Source organism: Ambystoma mexicanum, chromosome 3p (genome assembly GCF_040938575.1).
Source record: "Ambystoma mexicanum isolate Mex_15411 chromosome 3p, UKY_AmexF1_1, whole genome shotgun sequence".
In the NCBI taxonomy this organism is placed as follows: domain Eukaryota; kingdom Metazoa; phylum Chordata; class Amphibia; order Caudata; family Ambystomatidae; genus Ambystoma; species Ambystoma mexicanum.
The window spans coordinates 292,008,777-292,031,174 of NC_090925.1; positions in this window are offsets into that span (position 1 = coordinate 292,008,777).

Below are 22,398 nucleotides of genomic sequence, written 5' to 3' on the forward strand. Positions count from 1 at the left end.
TAGTACCCTTTTTCATGAGGCCTGTCCATTTAAATTCCTAGCAACCATGATTTTTTTCTACAAAATGTTTCACCATTGGGGCAAGTAGTATCTTATTTTTGATGCAGCTCTTGTGCTCGATGATGCAAGTTTTGATTTTTCGATTTGTTTTTCCTATGTATCTGAATTTGCAAGGGCATGTAATCATATACACAACATATTCGGAGTTGCAAATAGAAAAATGCATCTTTTTTCAGGGTTTATCAATTCCAATATCTGCATCCTTGGATTTAGAGGTCATTTTACAAAGGGTAGAGTGCCCGCACGGGTAGTGGCCTATCAGTGGGTTGAGTCCCCAGGTCTGTTTTATGCTTTCTGTTTCTGGTGTTTTAGTTTTCAATTGGCTGATACTTACACAATTGCCTATTGTGGGCGAATTCTTATAAGCAAAAAGTGGTAGCTGAAGTTTGGAAGAAGATTTTCCAAAGATTTTCCATTGCTTACGGACAGTGTTCCATATGGTGAGACTCAAGTTGGTGTAGTGTTAACACAAACTATCCTCCCATCTGGAGGTTTTTTTAATTTTGTCTAGAAGCGCTTCTCGGTTGTTATTAAATGCCCTCTTTGAAGCTTTCTTAATTAACTTTTTAGGGTATTCTCTTTGTCTCAATTTGGTCGTAAAGTTCTTGGATATTGTCAAGAGTTATGCCAATATGGAGTGAGTCTCAAAGTTCTCAAAAAATAGTCAATTTTATTCAGAAAGTTATTAACGCCCAACAAGGACTTGTTGTCGAAAAGTACATATAATCTAAAAAACACAAAACTATTAGTGACCAAATATCCTTTAGATATAGGAGAATGTGTGAAGAAATTCATTTATACCAACCATCCGTTTAAACAGTATCTCCTATCATGGGCTCGATATATTGATGATATCATCATGATCTGGACAGGAACTAAAGAAAAAGCCTTGGAATTTCTAACCTGGCTGAACCAATGTAAACACCACCTCCAGTTTACCATGACAATAAAAAAAGAATCTATTGACCTTTTGGATCTTACCATCTATCGCGAACAAGGCCAACTTTGAGTAAAACGTTTCCATAAAGCCACTGATAAGAATCTCCCCTGCATTATCAGAGCCATCACATTAAGCATTTTAAAGATAATCTGCCCTATGGCCAATTTCTGAGGCTCAAACGAAATAGTAGCCACACAGACGCATACGAAGATGAAGCAAAAAACTTATCAACCAAATTGAGACAAAGAGAACACCCAAAAAAGTTAATTAAGCTTCAAAGAGGGCATTTAATAACAACCGAGATGCGCTGGTTCTGGGGAGTGCACCCAAGATAATCAGCTAGCTATGTGTGAGAGGGTTGGTTTCTCTGTAAGGCACAGTGAGCAATGACTCCACATCAGGATTATCCCCTCTGACTTAGGGTGGATCCCCAAGTGTTCCAAAACGAACAAGATTGTAGACGCCCTTCTACTGAGAATGAACATAGTTCAAATCAACTGTTCTATGGAATTTCTTCCACTCAAAAGGCTCTAGAACCATGTTTTAGATCAGAGGTACTTAACAGTGGAGAAATATCCATTTGCATGTTGGTCTGGTCCCACCCACAAAGGCTATCCAGCACGGAAACGGTGGGCAAATCTCCTCTGAACAAGAGTACCTGAGTAACCCTAGAAACGTGTTTCTGCCTTGTTTGTAGCAATTGTACTTGTGGCCTGCTGGCACAAAGACAGGCCCATAAGCAACATGCTGTGTGTTTAGTCTTTACTCAAATTAAGATTAAAATCTTTGGGGCTCATTACGATTCTGCCGGTAACCCGCCTGTACTACCGACAGGTTACCGGATAACTTGCCTTACCATTACCGGAGCCCGACATCCAGAGGCGTCGCTAGGGGAGGCTAAGGGGGCCATAGCCCTGGGTCTTTTGGTTGTAGCCCCGGATAGAATCTTAGGAGCTACAACCAAAAGGCTAGCTAGCCCCCAGTCCCGACAGTTCCGACATTAGCATAGCCCCGGGTCTTTTCCAGACCTAGCTACACCCATGCCAACATCCCAGTGTCACTGGGATATTACGGGTGTCGGCAACAGCGGTAAGTTCCCATTCCATTAAGTCCCATAGGATTCCATGCAATGGGTTTGCCCCTATCATTGGCACCTGTGGTACCAGTGATAGGGTCAATTCATTGCCGGTAGGGGCCTGAACTCCCGGCAGGGCAGTCCTGCCGGGAGTTCACTGCCCCTACTGGAAAAATCAGACTGTGCCGGTCTGGAAAAAATGCAGGCTCTGGTATTACCAGACTTTTACCAGCATTTTTCTCAGACCGGCACACTCGTAATGAGGGCCTGTGTGTCAGTAGAGTAACATAAAATGATGGGAGCTGTAAAGCTCCTCGAGTAAGTGCATGCTGCACCCCATGCTCCCAAGCTGGCCTAGGCCATCATGCATGCACAATACGAATGATGAGAAGATCATGCTGTCGTACGGGAATGATGTGTGCTGCAGTAGGTGAAATATGTCAGTTTGTTTTTTTAATCTAACATTACATCTTTCACCTATGGTGGAAACAAGGGGCACTGCGCCTGTCCCCCGAAGTCCAAACAAACCAGCCACCACTGTGTATAGCTAGTAACATTATTATGCATATGCCTATGGCAGAGGCAGCTTTAGTTGCCAGGAGGGTGTGTGGCTATCACCTGAGGAGGCATTGGCACTGTAAACGACTCAAGGGGGTCATTCCAAGTTTGGAGGCAGCCATGGTGCTTGTAGCACCATGGCTGCCTCCAAAATCGGTCCGGGTTCCTTGAATGGGGAGTTACCGGGTCATTCCAAGCTAGGAGGACCCGGTAAGTCCTCATTCAAAAAACGAATCCCCATTCCCATTTGAGCCCCCATAGTTTTAGGCCTGCATGAAAATCTCATGCTGGTGTAAACTAGGTAATTTTGCCAGCGGGTAGGCATGAGGAGGCGGAAACATAGCCCTCTCCTGTCTCCCATCTGCCTGGCAACGGTTTTTAAAAGGCCCCAGAGCATAAACCAAGTGTATGGGCTTCATTACGAGTATTGAGGTAATGAAAAAAGGAAGGTGGAATGGTATTAACGGCATCATTAACGGGTCCAGGCCATTACGAGCCGACAACCCGGCGATACCGCCACCGCCCGTACCGTGCCCCTTCTTACCGGCCTGTGCGCGTACACACGCCCCTTCGCGGCAGAAATACCGGCATGCCGCTAACAGGGGGACATCACAAGTTACGCGGGCATGCCCTTACCGGCATCCCGAAGGTGGTAATTAGGGCATGTACAATGGCGGCAATACAGGCATCGCGACTAGCACCCTGCAGTGAAACCAACTGCCACAGGTGCACACAATCACCACAGGTGCAGTCAATGGAGCATGTCTCAGTGCAAAAGGAGCACACCCACACACCACACCCCTTCCCACTCCAAAAATGATCCCACTAGCTGTTGAAATCCTGGGGCTGGAGGACATGCCTCTACTGCTACAACAGCAACAGCAACAACATCAACAACGGGCAGCACAGAGGAGACGCAGGAGGAGAAGCAGGGTGAGGCAGGCCCAGCAAGTCCCACAAGTGCAGCCAGTGGTACCTCATAGGCAGCCACCAATCCATCGCATCAGAGCCAGTCCATTCAATCTAATCCCTGAGCAGATCCACACCCTGTACCGGTTGGACCGGTACACCATCACCCACATATTGGACATGATACACGATGACATCATCAGCCTGATAGAAATCTACACTGCCATCCCCCCTCTACTGAAAGTAGTGACTGCTCTACTTCATTGCCACAGGCACCTGCCAGCACACAGTGGGCCAGCTGCATGGCATATCACAACCTCTCTTTTCACGCATGCTGACCCAAGTGCTGGATGGCCTCCTGAAGCACGCTAGCACCCACATATCCCTACCACAGACTGCCCAGGAGCTTGCAGACACTAAAGTAGGCTTCTACGCAATGGCAGGCATGCCCAATTGCGTCGGTGCCCTCGACTGCACCCATGTCGAACTGGTTGTCCCTCATGCCATAGAGGCGGTGTACCGCAATCGCAAGCAATCCCACTCCATCAATGTGCAGATGGTATGTGACTCCAGCAAGACCATCACACATTGTTGTGCCCGATATCCCGGATCCACACATGATGCCATGGTGTTGCGGAACTCCACGCTACCCTGCTACATGGAGCGACATGCTTGACACCGTGCCTGGCAGCTTGGTAAGTTACCTGACTGGGCCATGGCAGTGTATTGGGGTTGTGAGGTGGGGGGGGGTGCATACTCCACCTGGGTGGGATTGGGGGTGATGCATTCTCCACCTGGGTGGGATTGAGGGGGATGCATACTCCACCTGCGTGGGATTGGGGGGGAATGCATACTCCACCTGGATGGGATTGGGGGGGGGGAGTGGACAATTCAGCTAAACACTGTTGCCATGAACATCCCAACCGGAACATGACACATCAATGCCATACATAAGACCAATGCCGCACATCAATGACAACATGCCAGACGCACAAACAGGCCACCATGGGAATGTCAAGGGATGCATAAGGAATCATGATTACAACTGTGCCAATGTCGCTAGTGTGATTAGGTACAGAGTAGCATACACTGCAATAATGGGCGGCAACACATCGTTCCGCATCCACAGTAAATCTGCATCAGCATGCAAATGAACACCCTGCATAATCAGTACAATGCAATCCACACTAGTAGACCATTGTGCAGTACTCAATGCATCAAATGAACCTGTGTGCATACATCCAGGGACACGTGCATGTCAACACCAAATAGCTGCAGCCATGGCTGTTAATCTCAAAGGTGTCAGCTCAGATGGACTCACACATACCTCTTTGTGCTCCCATGCAGGTGATGGAGGCTATCCCTTGAAGCCGTGGCTACTTACCTCTGTGTGGAACCCGCATAACAGGCATGAAGTGGAGTACAATCGGGTTCATGCCCATACACGTGGTGTGATTGAGCAGACCTTTGGCCTGTTGAAGGCACAGTTCCGCTGCCTGAGCAGGTCTGGTGGAGCACTCTTTTATGGCTGAGAAGGTGGCAAAGATCACCATGGTCTGTGTCATGCTGCACAACATGTGCATCCTGAGGAACGTACCACTGCCACCTGACATTGACATGCATGCACCGGTTGGGGATGATGATGCACAAGATGGCCGTGCTGTACGCCAATCACTGATTGACGATTACTTCTGAACCACAGGGACGTTGATGATTATGTGTCAGTACTACACTGATCACTGGGACCGTGTGGACATGACCGCGGGGTGTGTGGGGAGTTGTGCGCTGTCATGAATAGAATGAACACACACGAAATGAGCAATGTCCAGGCATGAAATTATTTTGAACATAACGGGTGTATTAAGAAAAATAACAACATAGTGCTTCCTCCCTCCACCACTCACATGCCCTCCCCCTTCACCCAAAACACCCAAACAACCCATCCCCCCAAACCACCAAACCCCCCCAACAACCCAAACCCCCAATGAACACCCCCTTAATCCCCCAACACCAACAACACCACCTCCCCCCTCACCCATTGTCATCCCACACACAATGTGGTTGGACCAGCTATTTCCGGACTTTTTTTGTGTTGGGGGCAGCATTTCTGTGTGCCTTGCACTGCGCCTCATCATCCGCACAGGGGTTGAGGGAGCAGAGCTTGCAGGTGTGGACGATGGGGTGGAGGCAGATGGAGTTTGCACCACCGGTGCAGGTTGTTAGTGCTGCATGTGTTCCAGCATTCTGTTTAGGACCTGCGTGACGTCCCCCAAACTGTCACATATCATTATGGCACTGGAATTGATGGCCACAATGGTTCTGGCATTCGCCTCCCAGATCTCACAGCGTGTTTCCTCACCCTCGGCCACATACTGGCGCACCAGCTCGATCATCGAGTCCTGGCGGGCCTCTACCCTTGACAGGCGTGCCTCCGTGTCAGTGGGAGCTGTGGAGGTGGAAAGAGCTGCGGCTGGGTGGGCCATTGCAGGGCTGGCCTATGGGGTGCTTGACATTTGCAGACTCCGCAGTTGAACAGCTGATTCCTGCATGGAGCTGGACAGGGTGCCCTGTGTGGAGTGGTGGGGAGTGGACGGGGGCTTGGTGTGCGGGGACATTCAACATGGATGTTGCCGTCAATGTCCTCAAATTCCTCCGCTTGCACATCCTGATCACTGAGGGGGGCTGTGGCTGCTGCCTCACCAACGGAACTGGTGGCAGCGGACTGCATGCCATCAGGCTCGCCTTCAGCAATTGTTGCCAACTGATTTTTTGCAGTCTCATCCGCTGCTGTTGTCTCCCCCTGAGCCGACCCGGCCTGTACAGGTGCCCTGGGTTGCACTCTGGCCCGCGGTGCTGTCCCCGAGGTGAAAGGCCCCGTGCCATGTGGTCTGCCCCTGGATGTTGATGCCCTTGGTGCAGGGTCCTGCCCTTCACCTTCTGCATCAGTGCCTGTGGGGGAACAAGAGATGCAGGGCATCAGTGATGGTATTACATGCAAAATGATTTGGTGCGGTACAGTATTTGATTTCTCATGCATTGCATTCTTATAGGTGTGTTACACAGGGTACTTTCAAGGGGGGGGGGCATAGTGGCATAAACCGTGGCCTCTCCATTTGGTACGGATGTGTACCAGGTGGCATACCCTTGTATTGCGGTTTGTGTGATGTGTGTCATGCGATGTGTCCCTGTGTGTTGGGTGTCTGTTGGTAATGGGATTGGCACGCAGCATGCATTTCATTGTGCCAGGGTTTGGGCCTCCATCTGGACATGGATCTGCATATGTTTGTATGATGGGACAGGCATTGGCTTGGCTCACTTTCACATCTGTTGTACTACGGCATGTTTTGGCCTAATGGGGTATACGTGGTCACTCACCTCCATCTCCTGATGTCGCTGCACCCATCTCCATTTCGCCAAAGCCCTCTATGGACTCCATTTGTATGGTGGTGCTGCAGTTTTCTTCCCAGCGCATCCATTTAACTGGTGAGTGGGCACCCACACGTGTGGCCATGGCCTCCCTGTGATTGGATGCCAGGATATTGCGGACCCCGAGAGGTAGGTCATCCCAGCGTTTTTTACAGTCTTAAACTGTGCGGGGGTGGTGCCAACCGCTGACACCTTTCACACAACCTCCTCCCATATTTCTTTTTTTCTCATTTGTGCTTCCCTTTTGAGGTTGTTTGCAAAAACCTCATCTGCATGGGCTGCGAGAGTATCAGCCAGCATGTTTAGCTCCTCATCAGAGAAGCGCTTCTTGTGCAGGCGGGGGGGAGGTTTGCGGGTAGCCTTGGACATGCTGGATGGTATAGCCCTGCTCTCTACTCTGTAGCACTGCTGGAATGAGAGGATTGCAATGGATTGTGTTTTTGGAGATGGCCGGCGGCGCATTTGCCGTTCTGATGCAATGGCATTACTTCCGGGTCCAGTATTACGAGCCCGGTATTAGCATGATGTTATTACCGGGTCGGTATTAAGGGGTTGCTCCTTGGTGGAGGCGGTATCAGTGGGTCCCGTGATGGCACTATCGGGGGGTTGGAGGTGCAGCCATTACCGGCATGGGGGTTCGCGCATGCTTTGTGCACTCGTAATTAGCCGCTATTAGCGGCGTCAAGGGTGCACGGATGCGCTATTAACTCCATGCCAGTAATGACTCCGTTTTTAGCGGGATTCTTGTAATGAGGCCCTATGTGTTTCTGGCCTTCCTGCCTGGGCCCTATTTCCCTCACCAGTTTCTTTAGTGAAAGATCTAGGTGTGAAAATATCCGCCTCTTTATCGGCAGAGGCTCAGATTAGCGCAGTATGTCAGAAGGTGTATTTCCAGTTTAAGACCCTTCGGGAAAGTTCTATCTTTTTTACCATCACAGCTGCGCGCTCCTGTCGTTACTTCTTTAGTTTTGAGTTTTCTTGACTATTGCAACTCCCTCTTCTTGGCCCAACCTTATTAGGCATCTCCAGCTTCGTCAGAACTCTGCAGTTACAGTTGCTACATGTATACCTCTGAGAACCCATATGAACCTGCTTCTCCGTGGTCTACATTGGCTCCCTGTGGCTAAGCGCATTAAATTTAAGTCCCTTTGATTGGCCCACTGAACTTTTCATAGAACGAGGGCAGAATATTTGCAAGGTACATTTCTCCTCCCTGATGTGCCTTCTCATGCTTTTCGCTCTGCAGACATTTCCCTCATTCAGACCCCCCGGTTTAAGCTCTCTCGTATTGGTGGCCGTGCCTTTTCTATAGTGGCTGCCCAACTATGGAATTCTCTCCCCCTTTTTCTTCCGGCTATGAAAATCATCTGTCATTTAGACGCACTCTAAAAACTCTTTTGTTCTAAATTAGATGCTGTTCTTCAGAACAGCCTCCCCTCTCTGCAGTAAATACATAAATACTGGCATAAGCCTTTTATGCTTGAAGCTTTTTATGTTTATATGAATTTTACTGCACAACAGCTTTCAAAATAAGGCTAATTAATTACATCGCTTTAATTCGGTAAATAAATCACCAATGAGAAAGCGGAGAGGGACAATTAGCACTAGGCTGTTTTGCATAAAATCAAACAGTATTATATAGTTTTTATGTTTGACATGTATGTTTGCGATAGCGACTTAAGGTGAAATTATTCTGAGCGTGTAATGTACACTAGGTTAGGTGCACATTTAATGTGTCAGAACACCCACCCAAATAGTAAAGTGTCTGCAAACCTTGGGAGAGACATACTTTTTTGGACAACCTTTCTGTTTGGCAGGCCTGTTTAAACTGCAGACTTTCCTTGGTGTGTGTTATTTTGACTGTAAACACTTAACTGTTGTTGGGACACAGAGGAGCAAGGGTAGGGTGGAATATGTGGGGAGGACCAAACGTAATGCCTAATATTTTGAGGGTGTCAGGACCCCTGTAGCCCTCCCGGTAGTTGCGCCCATGAGACAGAGGCAAGCAATCTGATGACGTGGTAATTGTGACGTAGAAATACAACATTACCTCTGCAAAATACTCCCACCTATGGCCTGATTCTGAGCTTGTGATAAAAAGTGTGCGGGAATATGACATTCTCCCCTCCAGTTTCCAGCACCATCATTCTGAAGTGGGTGGAAGTATTGGAGGGGAGAGGTCGTGCTTTCCAGCAGCAAAAGCTCCTAAAATCACACTTTGTGGGGGAAACATGTCCTCCAGTGTCATTGCAAGCATTTCTTAATAGACTGCCACTTTTCTAATTTAAGAACGTTTTCTTAAACTTTTATTAAACTAGAAGAGTGGCGCTGCAGTTTAAGAAATGCATTGTCAATAAAGGGAAAAAGTGTGCAGTAGAGTTTAACAGCACCTCAATGGTGCCGTATTTGTACTCCTTTTTTGTTGTTGTGCTAAACCAGTGCTGGAGGATCCCCTCCATGTGGCTGTCCTGCATTCTAGATGGTTGCTAGGGCTGTTGTCAAGCCATAAATCCGGCACGTGCAAAGTCGAAGCTTTCATGCCCCTGCACCACATTCGTTCTTTATCAGAATATGGTGTTGGTAAGTAAAGTGTTCCTCCTGCATGGAGGAACACTTTCTTACATGTGCAGGGACCTCAGAATCGGCCCTCTGGATGCTGAGGGTGATGGGAGAATACATTACCTCCGACAAATCATCCCACCTAGATTCTGAGGGCGAGTGAAGGAGAGATGTCGTGACAGTAGGCAAGCCACTGTAAAATGTGGGCAGAGGGCGTGCTGCAGCGCACATATAGCCTAAATTAAAAGATACATTTATACAGAATAGAAAGTGTCGGCGAGCCTGCAGATGCTCGGCTGCACTCTCTGTAAAGTAGGAATGTGTACAAGCCGTGTGGCATAAAAGCATATTTGACACTAGATTAAATGCTATTTGACTGTGCACTCATCTGCCATATAGTGGCATAACGTTGTATGATCATTTAATGGGCTTCTTCAATAGCTATCTTTTTTTTAAATTAGCAAAACCTAACACCAGGAAATGAATGCCGCTTCTTTTCTCGAGAATGACACCTCTGGGGCGTCGTAGTTTTGCCACCTTTTTTAGGGGCAAAAGTGACGTTGGGGCGAGCACGCACGCTGCTCTTTGTTTTCTGTGTTCTCTAGGGCTATTTTCAGGCCATGAAATGCTGACAGATTTTTTTCCCGAAAGTGGCAGATTCCATGCGAGTCCGCCACTTTTACATTGCAGAAGAATATGGTGCAATTTAATAAAGTTTTGTTGTGCCACAGAATGTCCCTTCACTACATTTGAACCCTCATCAGAACTAGGCCCAGAATTTTTCATTGGATTTAGGAAGCACCCTGGAACCCCTTTAAATGGGTTGATGTTGGCCATCATTCATAAGATTTCACATACCTTGAGTAATCAACACATTTTATTTATTTCTTTATTTGTATTTATTTTAGTTGGAAATCAACACATTTATATGACCAGCATAGATCTGTCTTCTGCCTTTAATACAGTAGATAGGGGAAAACTTTGGAACAAGTTACAAATGTGAAATGTGCCAGATGGTCTATGGCAGTGGCTAATGCTCCTTCATAAGAATAGCACTATACACATTAGATCCAACAGATGCATCATCCCCTATTGGAAAAACGAGAGGGTTACACCAAGGCTGCATTCTGGCACCAACCTTATACGACGATCTGTACCCCTGATATTATGGATATTTGGGAAGAGATCCAACATGAATCAATCCAGATAGGACACTGGAGGCTGAATTGGTTAGCCTAAGTGCACGACTTCACGTTTTGCAATGCTATTGTAATAGGTCTACAATATAAGCTAGACACATTTGGAAAATATACTCTAGATAATGATTTAGTAATGTAATGTTATGTTATTGGATATTCGTATAGCGCCATATATACCATGGATATGACCTCAAAGTGCTAATAACTGTAGCCAAGTCAAAAAAGATATATTTTTACCAAATGGAGGAAACAAGTTAATTTCAGTTAGAATATAGGCAAATAGCTGATTGAGAGATGCAAATATTTAACTTACCTGGGATTCATTCTGTCTGGTTCATCTTCGGAAGGAAAACTGTTGAGCAATTCAAGAAGTATGATAAAAACCCTTGGGTGCTTAACTTAAAAGATTTAAATATAGGTATCATGCATTTCCTTAATACCACTTATTAGATATTACAAAATGAAAGTGGTTCCCAGTGTTATATATCGTCTTGAATTAAATTATATAAAAATTGGAAAATGTTTGACTTGGTTGAAGACTTTATTTTGAAAAATGTCTTATACCTATCATTAACTTTAGCCATTTCCATTCTGAGGATTTAACCTGGCCCGTTATCCCAGAGGGAATGTATTAAATGGGGGAAAAGTAGCATTTTACGCAATGATTTTAGACCCTTTGATGTATTCATTATTCTGTGATGTCAAGATGATACTGGGGAAAAAAATCAGATACATTTCTTACCGATTTTGGGAATAAAGTAAATGTTCTCCTCATGGAGCTGGAGGTAACATCGAAGGAATAAATAAATAATCAAAATGACGTAAAAAACCGTTATGAAATGGACTGGAGAAAGGCGAGTGAGTGGTTAGCCTCGTATGACATTTTTTCTGAATATGCCAAATTGACTAAAAAGGGATGTTGTCTTTTCCTGTATTTGATTAGGTATCCATGCCCAGGAAGTAGAGCACTTTATACTAGACTGAAATTAAACAATGTCCCTAAATTAAACATCTAGAGACCATTAGGCGTTTGATAACAGAGTATGAATGCACTCGTTATTTGAGAATGTTATTTTTCAAAATATATAAATAGCATTTCAGCAGTTGTCTCGGATCAGTTTTGGAATCGTCTCATGGAGGGGCAACAGTCATTTTTAGTCCAAAATGTAACCAGATTTCTAACAAAATGATAAGAAATTGTAAACAATTGATATAATCTGATATACTGGACTTGTTCAATATGAAGTGGTCAAGGATGAATGATTAATGGCCTTTTTCATATAAATTGGTGATATGGCACAGTTAAGTGGAATGGCAAAGTGGTTTGCAGTGGTGTTGGCTATTCAGTGTGCTTGCCAGCTCTATTGGAGGCAGTCCCTTCACAGCAACTGTTCCATCAAGAGCACTATAAGGCTCATTCCCGTGGGGTAGTGCGGCGCCGTGAAGGGGCACAGCAAAGGGGTTTGCCGTGGTGCAGGCAGTTTCGTAACACAAAATGTGGGGGCCCCTGCGAGCCATGCTGAGGGGACCCCCCCAACTCATCAACAAATCACGGGTTGCACCACAATCTAGGCTGGCCTAGATTATCACACTTGCGCAATACGCACAAGCGTGCTGCTGAAGGGATATGCCGCACACTGCACTAGGAGAAAGATATAAAAATGTGTTTTAATATAATATACAGCACACTGTCTGAGAAAAATTGGCTAAAAAGCCACAGTGTTTGCAATTGTTTTGTAGGGTAACACCAATCCAATAGATGCAAGTCTCCAACAGTGCAGAGGAACATTAATGCTTTGCTATTAAAAATGCCATGCCACAATGAAAACATGTCCAACTGGCTGCACAATCTAGACCAGTGTGGACACGTAATAACAATTTAGTAAAGCTTGCCAGGCTACATTTAGACATATCTAGACTGGTTGCACCAAAATTCCAGTCGAAGCAATAACACTCATCAAGAAGAGAACACACATTCAAGCCTGTGTCTCTGTGGCCTCTAATAACACGGCCAAACTCTTTAAAATCTGAAAGGAACTGGTCAATCCTGTTGCGATCTCTACCTCTCCTGTTCCCTCCCAGGCCCTCTGTATGGCTCTGTCATCTCACTTCTCCGCTAAAACTCAGGACATCCTGTCCTCCATCTTCTCTTCCTCTCCCTCTTCCTTTCCCGGCCCCCCTTTGGCCATCTCTAGCTCTCTTCCTCCAAGTGTCATCCAAACAGGTGCTCTCCTGCTCCACCAGAATCATCACTCCAGCCTTGACCGATTTCTGTAATGACTCTTTTGCCACTAGAACGTTTTCCTCTCCCGTTAAGTACTCCCTTATGCACCCACTCCTCAGGGAGCCATCTGCCGATCCTGCCTGCCCAGCAAACTAGCAACCAATCTCCATCACCCCTTTCCTGGGCAAACTGTTGGAAAAGCTGACCATCTCCCAGCTTACTCTCCACACGGAATCTGTTGGTTGTCTCCATGACCATCAGTCTGGCTTCAGAGCTGTGAGAGGCATGGAAACTGCTGTCCTCATCCTCCTTGATCTTTCCTCTACTTTCGACACGGTCAACCAGGCCATCCTGATCAATCCTAATCAATCGACTCCATGAGAACCTGGGAATCACGGATCAGGAGTTGCTGACCTCCTTCCTCTTGGACTGCCCCTCCCAGGTCCAACTTGGCCCCTTTCTCTCCGCTCCATCCTCTCACTCTGGTTTTTCGGTATACGCCAAATTGTTTGTTTACAATTATTCGAATGAACAATTGACTGATTTTAAAGGGTCACAATTGACCTTTTCACAATTGACCATATATATATATATATATATATATATATATATATATGTATAGTGTTGGGGGGGTTTTGCGTTGGGTGGGGGGTTGCAGGGGGTTTCCCCCCGCATATATGTTACAATTGACCTTCACAATTCGGTCAATTGTGAAAAGGTCAATTGTAATTCGAACAATTGTGAAATGAGCAATTCGTATACAACCGGTTTTCCTACCTCTACGTGGCCCCTTTGGCCCACATGACCTCTACATTCTCCTTTAACTTTCAGTGTTATGCAGATGACGCTCTGCTTTCCTTCAGGCTCCCCTCAGACTCCTCTCCTCTCTCGCTCATTCCCAACTGTCTATCCGCGATTCAGGATTGGTGTGCCTCCAACAATCTCTGCCTTAATGTCAGTTAGATGGAGCTCCTTCTCATTTGGACTCCTGCCCCTGCTTTCCCTCTCTCACTCTGGCTGCCCGCCTTGGGCCCTCTTCCTTCGCCTTCCTGTGAGGCAAACAACCCTGGTGTCATCTTTGACTCCACTCTCTCTTTCTCTCCTCCTATCTCGGACATCGCCAAGAAGTCCCACTACCAGCTGCTCCTCCTCAAAGGGACTCTTCCATTTCTCACTTTCCCCCAGAAGCTCACTGTCTCCAGAGCCCTGGTTCTCTCTAGGCTGGACTACTGCAACAGCCTCTTCCTCAATCTGCCTTCCTCTACTCTCCAGCCTCTGCAACTAATCCAGAACAGGACTGAAAGATTTATCCTTGGCCTCAAGCCCATGGATCGTATCTCTCCAGCCCTGAAATTTCTCCACTGGCTCCCAGTTGCTGCAAGTATCAAGCTCAGGACCCTTTGCATTGTCCACAAGGCTTTCTGGGCCCGGGGCCCGCACTACATCCAACGCTCTCTTCCAAAATATCTTCCTTCTCAAGCCCTTCGCTCAGCTACCTACAACTCTCTAAAGGTTAGACGCTTCTCCAGGCAGAGAGTGGGGGGTAGATCTCTCTCCTCTGCAGATGCCTCCCTCTGAAATAGCCTTCCTGGCCATCTCAAACTTGAGCCGGACCACCTGAAGTTCTGGAAGCAGCTCAAAACTATCCTCTTCTCCTCTGCTTTCTCTCTCTCCCTCCCCTGCTGGCCTAACTGACCTATCTATCTGCTGTACCGACTGGTTGCTTGGCTACCCTCAGACTCTCACTGAGTCCAGACTCTTTCTTGATCAGTCACCCATGCACTGCCTCCGGGCCTACCATGCACTTAGGGGCTGTATCTGTAACCCTACAGTCCCTTGTTCTCCTTGCACTACCTGGAGCCGCACTGCCCTGGCTGCACTTACTCAGATCATTGCTGCCCTGTTTTTCCCTCCCCTCTCCCTTGCACTTCTCCCCTCCCTTTCCCCTTGCACTTCTCATTCTCGCACTTGCACGATCTGAATGACACAAGGCCTAGTAAGATCGTTTGTCTTGTCCTCCCTCTATCTTCCCTCCCTTGTCTTGTTGCACCTAGAAACACTTGTGTGCTGGCGCGTTATAAATGATTTATATCATATCATTTGATCACAGATGCCCAGAAAAATATAAAACGGCTAGACTTGCAGCACCCAAATGGCAGTCTAGCTAGGTAATTCACTTAGCAGGATTGCTTTATCAGAAATGACCAGTTAAAAAAAAAAGTCATACCAAACTGAGGATGTCTAGACTAGCTGCACCAAAATGCCTCTCTAGCCACTAATACCACATCATATCATGCCTGCTTAGCCTGGACATGGACAGCCATTATGATTTGTCATAGAATCCTGTCCCCCCACACATCCCCTCTCCCTCCCAGCCCAACTTCCAAAATCAGTTCCTTGGCCAGAATGAGCTCCGCGTCCCTCTTCCTTGTTCCAGAGCTTACGGTTGAAGCTCCTTGCCTCATAGGTAAGTACTGGGACGAGGAAGAGTGGGACTAGGAGTAATGAAGATTACAGGTAGCTAAGTCAGGCATTACCTCCGTGTACCTCTACCTCATCCCAGTACTTGTGTATGAGTCAGATGGCCTTATAAACAAGTACTGTCTCATACACACTGGGACGAGGAGGAATAGGGCTAGGAGTAATGATGATTACCAATAAGTAATCCAGTTCATTAAACACAAGTATTGGTGTAACACCATTGAGTTGACCGGGATTCAGCACTCCCCCCCCCCCCCCGCCCACTGAAATGTTTGGCTATGTTGACTCGACCTGGCTGACCTTCAGAGCAGTTGCCAGACAGAACAGGACACAGATGTTAAACAGCACCTGGGTTTCGCTGTTAACAAGAACCCAGCAATTACTAACCTAAAGCATTTCACTGTTAGTACCTGCATTCAAATGCCAAATTTTTTAGGCAATTGAAATTGTGATGTGGGTTTAATACCTGCATGCCAGGGGAGTGATTGGAAGGGTAGAAAGGGAACAGGATACCACTCATTCTCACAGCAGTCCATAAGTGGTTGCTTTCAACCTTAAAGGAGAGAGTTAACTGCTTCTAACATTGAAGGTGCACTAGAATAGTCTCATTAAAATGCGTAAAGAAATTAGATGCCCCAAACAAATAAGTTTGCCCCTCCCCCACCGCCCATGAAGTTAGCGCCTCTCCCAACATTTGAAGGGTTAGCCCCCGAAATGTAGGTTTTGTATGCACCCCTGAACGCAAGCACACACCATTCACCATATACCCACACGCACACCCAGCCAGCCTTACATCTAAGTGTGCATTCTTCCACCATACTGGCACACCCAGGCAGCTATCCATACATTTACATGTGCACCCTTTTACCATACAGGCACACACACCCGGGCACCCACCCATACATTTAAGTGTGCACCCTTTCACCATACACTCACACAGGCAGCCACCTATACATTTAAGTGTGCACCCTTTCAACATACACTCACACTTGCACACGTCATGGGGTTGAGGGGAGCCCTAACACTTCAAAAATAATTTGGGCCTCATTACAACTATGCTGGACTGGAAACAACGGTTGCAGTAAATTTACCGGCAACGTTGTTTCCGGGACGGCATATTACAGCTCTGAGGGCGGTTGCAGTCCCGTCCGGCAGGTCAGACCTGCCGGGCAGAACGGCACCCACCCGCATAGTTTTCACAGAAGCACCGGCACCATTTCTAACGGTGCCGGTGCTTCTGTGGTCCCCATTCCCATAGAGTCCGATAGGACTTTATGCAAATGGGGACTTACATTTGCCGGCGCCTGACTTCCCAGACTGCCGGGGTTGTAATTCCCTGGTGTTACCAGAAAGTCGGGTGCTGGTAAATCATTGCAGGTCCGGCGGCAACCTGCTGGTAGCACCGGCACGGTTACCACCAAACCCGTAATGAGGCCCATCGTTTCTTTTAGAAGTCACTGCGACTTCATAAAGAAATTATTTCCGTTAAGGACCGAACCATAACAGAAATAATTTCTTTGTGAAGGCAGAGTGACTTCAAAAATAAACTATTTCTTTTTGAAGTCATAGGGCTACCCCGACCCCATGACATGGAGGCCTCCAGCCCAGGGTCTTCCATGCCATGGGGAGGGCAGAGTCCTCGGACTTCAAAAAGAAAGTTTCTTTTTGTAGTCACTCTGCCTTCATAAAGAAATTATTTCTGTTACAGAAATAATTTCTTTATGAAGGCAGACTGAATTCAAAAAGAAAAAAAAAATATATTTCTTTTTTTTCTACAAGTGGGGCCCTCTCCCCAGACATGTGCTGGCGGGGCCCCCCAAATCGCGGGGGCTGCAGAGGCCCCTGTTACGCAGGCTGTTCAGTCTGCTTACCAGCTCTTTTAGAGGTGGTCCCCTGACACCAACAAGAGCAATATACGGCTCATTCCTGCACGGTTGCGTAGCTCAGTGAAGTGGAACGGCATAGTGGTTTGCTGCGGAACGCAGGAACCAACCATAATGAAGTAAGCCTGCTTGAGCTTATAAATTGATCATTAACCCCTTGGATGTTGCTGCATGGACTAGTTGAGGATTTTCTGCATTTTGCCAGGTCGACCACACACCTGTTGTGGGCCCGGGGTAATCGCGCGGGCCGCTCAATAAGGCCAGGATACGTCATTGGTGATTAGCTGGGAGTGACTGCCGGCGGGCAGGAAGACCTTCCCCTTTTATTTACGGCAGTGCGTGGGGTCACCTGACATGGTGCCTGCGCACACCGTAACACCCCCTTCTATCTTTGCTCCAAAACATGAACATGTAATAGTAACCAACATTGCAGAACATGGTCCTTCATAATACTTGTTCTTCATCACCGTCTACTCCATCACATAGTCTCTCAGCCTTTTGGGAAGCCGCCGGCCCACCCGCTGGGGATATCTCTGCAGGCTGGATGTCGCGTGGCCTGCAGTGACTGCATCGGGTGTATAGCTGCTCTACTCCTCTCCATCACTTGGTAGCTCTCGGTCACAGTCTCCAGTCTGGGGTTGGCTCTCTCGGGGGCACCTCTCATCGGCGTGTCCGTGAGGCACCGAAACCAGCTGCAGTTGCGGGTGAGGGATGAGCCCTCGCGGTTCTTCGTGATCATGATTCCTTGGCGAGCAGCCACTGTCCAGGGAACTGGGTCATGCGGAAGGCGGAGCTTGTGCATGGGGTTTCTGGCCTTGGTTAGCACCTGATCACCGACGTCCAATGGCTGTTCCACGAGGACACGGTGGACTGACTCTCTGGCCCAGGAGTCCAGTAAAATCTGCAGAAGAAATTCGTAGATGGAAGAACAGAAGTCAGATGCAGATTTGGGGATCAGTGTTATCACCTAATAGCTGGGAAGAAGGAATGGTTATTTACAGAGCCTGGGTGAGCATTGGGTGTTACCAGCCAGTCATTGACAATGTACAAAATGGATGCAAGCCATTATGGCAGAGACTTGCTTAACTACTTACCTGGGTCAAAGACAGAAGAGGACCCTTGCAGATAGCGCCTTTGGATAGTGCAAATCTGTGCTTCAGAAACAATGGCACAAGAAAAGTTGCAGAGAACCAGAACTGTGGTCATATCTTTGATGTACCAGGAATGAAGCTTGGGACAGCAGTGATCATGGATAATTATTGAGCTTGTGGATCCAGAGGTTATATGAAGCTGCCCAAAGATTGGGGAGGACAATGTTCACTGGTGAATGTTCATGTTCCAGCGTTGGTGATTCCTAAAAGTGACTTAAGTCTTGATAGTTTCCCAAAAGCAGATGCTCACCTGAGGAAGAAGAGATCTGTGGAGCTGATTAATCGAATAAAGAGGGAGAACTATTTCTCTGCCAAGTCAAAAGAAGCCTTTGGTTCCATCCCGTATGAACACAGACTGTTCTGTCAGACTTCCTCAGTATTTACGTTGATCTTTATGCCGAGAATCCAGGTTGGAGCAAATACTAAATGGCTGCAGATTACCAAATGGGAATTTCTGCAGACGTTGAACACAACCATAAAGGGATTCAGTGCTATCAGAGGAGAGATGAGAGCCATACTACTGATGACTCTTCAGAATAGATATGTACTGGACATGATCACAGCTATGGATGGAGGTGTTTGTGCAAAAATTGGAGAATCATGTTGCACGTTCATACCTTCTCATGATGACGAGAATGGCACCTTGACAGAGGCCATAGAGATGCTAACGAAGCTGCACGTCCAGATGATAGACGAAGTAGAAGACATTGATGATGACAGCTGGTTTGGATCACTCTTTTCTTGGGTTCCACAATGGATGGCAGACATGTTCAAGTTCCCTGGAGCCCTGATCGTGTTGGTGCTTCTTGGATTCTGTGTGATCAAGATAATAAATCACACAGTGCAAGAAGACAGCAAAGAAAACCATAGGAATGAAAATCATGATCGATGTTGAGTCAGGATGGAAGGCCAGAGATTTGACAGATGAAGAAATCAGAGACTTTGTGATGGCCAGTATCCATGCACCTGAGGGAACACAATTACTGGATCCAAATAACAATAAGAAGTATGTGGGGAAGATGGATCTGTTGCAGTCCAAGTGGACTGCAAGTTCATGAATTGGAATAAAGAGGAGCAGGTAAAATCAGCTGGATGCCTGAAGAAAGTCAAAAATATATGGGTCCCAAAGAAGCATTTCTTCAGGCAAGGATGTCTAGATATGAAGGATGATGGGAGAGTGGTCGATGAATCGCCCAGAGGCGGTAGTGTAGAGCCAAGTACCCCCACCTCAACCACTTTTCCCATAGTGCCTATATGTTGGAAACCAGAGTGTGAGACACGTGCGGTACCAGTGAAAATACTGATACCAAGGAGAATCCTGGAAGCAAGGATCCCATTGAGAAAACCATACCTGCATACGAGACAGTATGATGGTCATCTCAATGAAATCCCGGAATAAACAGGACAAATGAATGGCCAAGATGAATGGTGATGACATGCAGAGCCGAGCTGATGTACATAGAAGAGCTGCAGAGACTAGAGAATGCAGATATTATATAAGGCATCAAGAAGGTATCAAAGATAAGTGGCATCTTGGGATCAAGATGAAGAAGCTTATACTACAGAACAGATGAAGATATCAAGCTGTTTTACACATGTACATATGCAAAGAAACACAAGCAGACAAAGTATTCTTGAGGCTAGCTTTATAGTGAATAGATTGCGGCATGCGTCAACATGTAGATCTATATTAGAGTCAGTAAAGAATGGATGTTTGCACTACGAGTTATAGCAGAGCTAGGCTAAAGAAGGAAGGCCTCTTATCCAGTGTGTCGCAGTTAGAAAACAAGTGAATTATAAAGTGATCTCAGAAAGGCGAGGCTGGATGAGCCAAGAAGCCAAGGCCGTATCAGGCTGGGGTGAGAAGACATTGGATACAAATTTTGTGAACGAACGAAGCTCCTGTTTAGGAGGCATGAACAAAACAAGGAAGTCGTTAGAGGCCTTTTAGAAAATAGTATTTTTGAATACACAAGAGGCTTGATTTTGTGGTCTTCAGTCACGTGGAGGGATGAAGTTGGAGGAGCATGATGGTCACACCTGCGCATGAGGGCAGAGCGTGCCTTCACTACCCTGAATTCTCCAGCGCAAAGAACACTCCCAAGGACAAGTTCAAAGCCCGAATTGACAGCAGACCACTGAGGTGATGATGGATGATTATGCTAATTGGTGGGTAGCTATGGTTAAGACTAGCTCACCGGCACCTGGAAGCCCAGTCTGCGTGCTGCTAGACCAAGGTGGAAAAGTACTGACAGAGGTTAGAAGCCAACCAATGGTAGGAGACCGCATGATTAAGGGTCCTATAGTTTGTGTAGCCAATGGGACGTTGTGTATTTAGTGACGTTCATAGTGACCTGTTTAAGGGGAGGGCTTAGTTGCCCCACCTAATATTAAGAAACAAATCACTTTCATTCACTGCCTTAGACGAGTATGGATCGTATACTTAGATGTTCCCTTAAACCAGTGGTCTTCAAACTTTTTATGCCAAGGCCCCTATGAGCAAACAATACATTGTTCGGGACCCCCGCCCCCCTGCCCTGCCCCTCTGTGTTTTTTTTAATTTTTTTTTATAGAGATAGCTGCGAAATGTGTGATGTCCATACACAAGCACACTGGATTGTTTTGTATATGAGACTCTGACAAGCATGGCAATCAAAGAAGTTGCCTCACATTGTAAATCCACTCGGCCGGCCTGGCCCTCCCACCCCCCGAGCAAAATTTGGGCAGGCCGGGCCCCCCAGAAAATGCAAAATGGACAATATGTATTGTGCACCGTCACTGCACCCTACTCCCAGTATAGTCCCTGGGCTCCCCACCTGCTCCCATCACACGTGGCTGGACTCCCTCACCCCACTCCTACCCAGTCCCTGGGCTCTCCTCACACCATCACACACCCTGGTCTCTCCCCACCCTGCTCCCACCACTATCCCATGGTTCCCGCCCATCCTGCTCCCACCACAGTCCCTGGGCTCCCGCATCGCGTTCCCAACACAGACCAAGTGCTAGTGGCGGCTCGTGAATTTTTTAAGTGGAGGGGCATATCTATTTCCCCCAAAAATGCCATAGCGACCGATCGCAGTGAGGGAGTCCAAACAAATCAAGGAGGATTCGGGGGGTTTCCCCCCATGAATTGTTTTGATAAAATAATGGGTTAAAATGTGGCACTGTAGAGCATTCCTTTTAAAATAAAAGGGGTAAATATCCAAACAGTTTGCAATTGCTGCTAAGGGGGTCCAACGGGCAGGCATGACATGTTTTACTGGACACCTATGATAGATGTCCAGCAAAAATATACCATCCCTGTCCCCTGGGCCCAACTAGGCCTAACAAAATCAACCTGGTTATGTGTGTATGCAAGGCGATGGGGTGCTAAGGGAGAAAGCATGGTATTTTTGACTGGGAATCTGTGATAGAAATCCAGTAAAAATATACCATCCCTGTCCCCTGGGCTCCACAGCACCTCAGAAGGAGAGCTGATTATGGCAGGTGGGTAGGGGGATTGTGCAACAAAGGCATTTAGGCATTTTTAAAATGCCTTTGTTGTACAACCCTCCTTCCCCCCGCTCTATCCATCACTTGCCAAAATCAGCTCAATGGACCAAAACAAACTAACACACACACACACACACACACACACACACACATATTCATACAGCAATCACTCTATCATTCACACAAGCATCCATCACCATACACTCACACATAACACAAGCATTCACGCATCCATACACAAGTTTCAATAAAAAAAAATGAACATAAACATACCTTCTGCATTGGCCTGCATGTGGGTGCTGAAACGCCCCGTTCCAGGCTGCTCTGTCTGTATGTGCGAGGAGGCACAGGAGCTCCCCCTCGCACATACAGACATGCAGCCAGAATTTCCAATGAGCTATGCAATGCTGGTGAAGCAAAACGCCCCAGCCTTGCATGGCT